The sequence below is a fragment of the Callospermophilus lateralis genome, chromosome 13, assembly GCF_048772815.1.
Source record: "Callospermophilus lateralis isolate mCalLat2 chromosome 13, mCalLat2.hap1, whole genome shotgun sequence".
NCBI classification, from domain to species: domain Eukaryota; kingdom Metazoa; phylum Chordata; class Mammalia; order Rodentia; family Sciuridae; genus Callospermophilus; species Callospermophilus lateralis.
Genome location: NC_135317.1, coordinates 10,586,088 through 10,591,387, shown reverse-complemented (window position 1 = coordinate 10,591,387; position 5,300 = coordinate 10,586,088). Strand labels below are relative to the sequence as shown.

The 5,300-nt window shown below is 41.5% G+C and overlaps 1 pseudogene; it reads right to left on the bottom strand.

Moving 5' to 3' along the window:
* Positions 1-2,884: 2,884 nt before the first annotated feature.
* On the bottom strand, positions 2,885-5,093 carry LOC143379550 (E3 ubiquitin-protein ligase SH3RF1 pseudogene; annotated as a pseudogene).
* Positions 5,094-5,300: the final 207 nt, after the last annotated feature.

The following is a 5,300-nucleotide window of genomic DNA, read 5'->3' as shown; positions in this document are numbered from 1 at the left end:
AAGTGTTTATCTTTGTGCTTAAGCAGAAACTGTGTAAATGAATATTGCATACCAGTGCAATTTTATATTTGCTTAACTACATTATCAATTTGAGGCAAGTATTTTTTCTCTGTCCCTTAAATGTTATTTATTTTTTAAAGGTGGAACATCAAATTTTTTCTTGAAACATTTTATCTAGTCCTCAAGTTATTAACATCAAAAGGAATGATAAATTATGATTTTAAATTGCCATATGACTATGTAACAAGCCCTTCTTACAAAATTCATCTGTTGTCCCCCCCCAAACAATAGAAAACCCATACATGATATTAGCTAATGATGGATTTACAGATGAAATTTTAGACAAATTTATAGTAAAAAGCTATTAAAAGAAAAACTTCAATCACATAGCTTAGAATATGAATAAAAGACAGGTGAAAATTAACTCAACCTGTAGTATCTTTATACTTTTTAAAATTTTTATAAAATACACTAATTTCCTAAAATAAAGAATATTATGGCACATTGGTGTCAACTTACATATATGAAAGCTGGCATCAGTTTTTTGGCCTAAATTGTTTATTTCACCAAACTCCATATATTACATGGATATCTGAGTATTTTTTTTTTACTTCAACACACAGGAAAATAATGTAAAGTGTTTTATAAAATCAGAGGTTAACTTAGGAATGATTTTATTTTCATCCACATCCTACAATTTTTTAGTTGTTGATAGATCTTTATTTCATTTTGTTACATGTGGCGCTAAGAATCAATTTCAGGGCCTCATACATGCCAGTCAAGTGTGCTACCACTGAGCTGCAGCCCGAGCCCTACATTTTATATCTTTTTAAGATGATGAACCTTTTTGCAATTGGATGAAGTTTTTTTCAGTCCATGTTTCTATTTACAAGCATTAATTCTTAATTTTTTAAAAATTTGTTGTTTTAATATTAGTTCCCATGGGAAAACTGTGGTAACTACCTCACTACCAGGCTGCTTTCCCTCCTTTTGTTCTCAGGATGCTGCAAACCCTTGACTGTATGGCACCATAATGAAATTGGTAGAAGAGGCCAGTGACAAAGAATGGATATAAATATAAAAAGGTAGGCTCAGCTGGATCCTGCCATAACTGGAAGGTGTGGACACACTGGCTCCTTCCAAGCCTTCCAGAGCTTTCATGGAACAGCGCCTGGATAAACTCTTTCTTTCCTTCTGTCTGCTGGGAGAACACAAAGAGCATTTTTATTTATGACTCCTGTGATGGCTGATGGACACCTTACCCAGGGAGGGAGAGAGTGTGCTCAGCAGACCTTGGTCAGGAGTGGCTTTGGGGTAGAGAATACTGGTTATTTTACATCTCCTGCATTGGTCAATTCTGAATGCAAACTAGACTCAGCAGAAAACTGCAATGAAATGTATACATCATGCACATCCATGTTACTGTGGAACATGCAAGATGGTTGAGAAAGAGCCACAATGGATGCATGTAAATTTTTCACATTGTTTCTTCAGCATTTGACTTGAACACAAGCACATCACTTACCACCACATCTCAAAAATGTTCTGGACATGCAGTTTATGTGGTAAAATGGAAATTACATATCATAGCCATTCTCAGACAGCAATTATAAGATTAACATTACCTACTTTACAATCAATGAATTAAGCTACTTCTGTCATAAAACTAAATATTATTTCTGAATACATTTCTAGTCAATGCTTGTGCTTTGTTTTTCCCACCACTTCATTGGTTTCATTCTAGGAAAATTAAAAACTTATAAAATTAAATTAAGTATTAAATCTTCAGGTTGACTCATGATCAAAATTAGAAAGAAAGAATCATTAACTTTTCTTTTATTGAGTTTTTCTCCCTAGCATAGGCTGTTACTAATACTGACTGAGTTGTATGTTTAGTTTCTCAAAGAGGAAAACCCAAATTAGATAAGCAAAAGTTCTGTCTTAAGCAAAAGTTCTGTCTTCCCTCCCTCATCCCTGGGGAGCAGGGATGAGGGAGAGAAGATGCATTCTATAGCACAATGAATCTCTTGCTTTAAACAGGAGATAATCAGCTTCTCTTTGGCTCTCATTTCATAAATTAATTTCTTGAAATCATAATCCAAAGATTTTATCTATTACAAGAAAATTTCAGTTTTAAAAGAAGCAAATACATCAGCTACACCTTGTAAACAATTATTCATTTTACTTATACATAAAAAAATGGTTGCTCAGCACAAGGCACACCTTAAAATCCCAACTGAGTGGTAAAACCCAGACACCTGCTTCACTCTGCTGGCTGGTGTGGCTGTGCTGAGACTGGGGAGTAACACACCAACCCCCTGCTGAGCTCCTGACCTTCTGGAAGTCCAGGCATGAGCTTTTTCCATCAGACTACTTTGTGCTCTTCATTTGTGTGATGTGATTTTAAGTCTTCCCAGTGTTTGTCTCCTGCAATGTTTTCCACAAAGCCTCCTGGGAAAAGCCCAGTTTTTCCCATTGCATTGTAATATGACTTTTAACCAGCCATCCTTTCACTTTTTATGAAGAAACATAATATCTCCTTTAAGTTCCCAAGTTCTGCCTCACTCTGGGGAGGATAAGAAACCACTACCGAGGGCCTTTCACAAACAACAGGCTAGACTCATTCATGATAGGATCCAGTGAGGAACATGCTTGATGAGGAGGTGAAGCAATGGGGACTGCAAAGTCCAGGGAGCTAGTTTGCAGATGGAATGCTTCTTGATCCAAGGCTGTGCTTGCTGGTGCTGCAATGACTGGGCCATTCATGTCCATGAGGCAAGAGCCAGCCCTGCCATGGTCTCCCCCAAGTGGTAGCTCTGGAACATGGGTTTCTGTAGGGGCAACTTGCCACAACTTAGCCCCACTTCCAGCTCTACTTCTACCTCTACTTCCACTTCAGCAATGTTGCAGGGGATACTTGGGGATTCCATTTTGTGGCAGCACCAGAAAGCAACCTCAATAAACCCTGTTTTTCTGTTTTACTGTCCTTCTCCAGTTTTCTTGCTGAACTGCTCCCACAAGCTGATGAAGAACCATCTGGAGTTGTGGGAAGTCCAGGGAGAATGGTCACTGTCTGGCAACTGGGTTTGGTTTTATGTGAGGCATTGGTGATACATGGGGAGATCATTGAAGTGGCTGAAGCACAAACCAGGGTGGTACCAGCTTGGCTGGAATTGACAGCAGCAGCATGGTCAGCAGAGCCTGCCATTGGTGGCAGAGGCTGTAGGGAGGCCAGCAAATGGTGGGGCATACCCACAGATGCAGGTAGCATTCTGTACCTTGATGGGAATCAGTGCTGCTGTGGGATATTCTCGATTATGTGCCACAACTGCCCTCACTTCATTGCAGGCTTGGTTGACTGTCCTCTGCCCAGGCATGTGCAACAGGACCTTTGTCTGAAGACTTATTTGGATATATGCTGCTGACTCTACAGCTGTAGGGACAACCCTTGGTGTCTCAGCCATACCATTTCTCTGGAGCTTCTGGGCAGGCCCTCTTGCAGTGAAAGGACTGAACTTGTCATCCCCTAACTTGTCTGACCCACAGTATACATAGGAACTTTAATTTGGGTAGCATTTGTCACTGTCCTTGTGAGAGATGCCACGTAATTTCCAAGGAAAATCCCAAGCTCAGTGGTATCCATTGACATCCCTTTGAACCAGCCATCCTAGTAATGCTTAAACACTAAAAATGTCTCCCATATTCTCAGTTCTAGCTCATCTTCTTTCTGGGAGTATATGGGTGGATAGTCACATACCCACTGTGGTTAGTCTGTCTGCAAAAATGTGCAAACTTTACTTTGTATCCTGCCATGGGTCTAGGTCCCATTTCAACAGCAGCAACAGCAGCAGTAGCACCTGGTGGTGTAGAGGCAAGGAGAATGACAGCCAGGAGATGGGGTGGTGGAAGGGGAGGATTCATAGTTCCAAGGGCAGCTGGGTAGGGGACATCCAATGGGAAAGGGAATGAGGAGCCAGTTGTCACTGAACTGCTTGGGAATGAGGTCACAGTTAACTCAGTAGTACTCATATGAACTTAAGAAGGTGCACTGCAGAAAGCCCAGACAGTTTGCTGATCCTCCTGTCAGCTGTGGGGTTGCTAGTTCTGATGAGGAAAGGAGGGGCTGATCTGTATGGAGTAGCAGTTCTGGGAAGCTTGGGAAGACTTGTTTGCCAGGGTGAGGGAAGTGAAGAAATGCCGCTTTTTGATGTTCTTCTTGGTGTAGGAGAGCTTTGGGCCAGTGCTGCTCTGGGATGTTGCTTGGGGACATTCTCGAGCATCAACTCCTGGCATGGGAGGCTTATCCTATTCCATCAGCAGTTTAGCAGTGAGTTAAACTCAATGTGGGAAATCAGAAATAATCCTACTTTATCTGCCAACATTCCTTCAGCCAAGTATTCATCCATTCTGTGTATCACAGTCAGAAAAACATCCTTTTCAAACAGAAGGCAATATTTGTCCACTTCCCTGTCTTTTACTTCAAAGTCATAAAGTGCTTTGCACTGAGGTGAGGGTTGAGGTAATGGTTGAATAATCTGCTAAATGTTGGTGGGGGGAGAGCCATGGATCCCGCTGACTTCTCCATGTTACCAGTTTTCATCAACTTGTTGCAAAATGATGATGTAATTTTGGTGAATTTAAAGTCACCAGGTTCATTTCCCTCATAGTTATATAATACTTTGTCACATGGTAACTGTGACAAAGTGTATACCCCACAATAGGGGGATACAGACTTGCACCCGAGGCTGCTGTCCATACTGGAAACCCTGTAGATCGTTTGTGGTACAAGTAGCCATAGTGCTGCCCTGAGCCATGAATGCATTTGTGTAGTTGGTTCCACTGCCCCCACCAGGGCTAGGTTTCCAAGGCCTCGGCTTGATGCTCTCCAGAGCCTGACCATCAGGATGTTACTGGGAAGCTCCTCGACACCTAAGCCAACAAGGGTCCTCCACTCAGAACAACTGAGGGAACATAAGATCCCCAGGAAACATCATTCACAAAACTTGTGCTGGCAAGACAAGACTTTTGCAGAAGCATCTAGGTGTTCTAGACACAGGACACTTCAAAAGATTCAAGAAGGCAGATTCACTCATCTTCATCTATGTACTAAGAAAGAATCTTCAGAAAAGTTCATGCTTGTGTGCAGCTCTTAAAATAATTTGTGTAATATCCATTTCTGACTCTGCTCTTGCATCTTGCCTAATCCTCTTTGTTTGTGGTTCCTTGTGCATCCCAGCCTTGCCCACTGTTAGCTCTGTCTCTGATGCCACAGTACCCCCAAGACTCCTTTATGCTGCCTC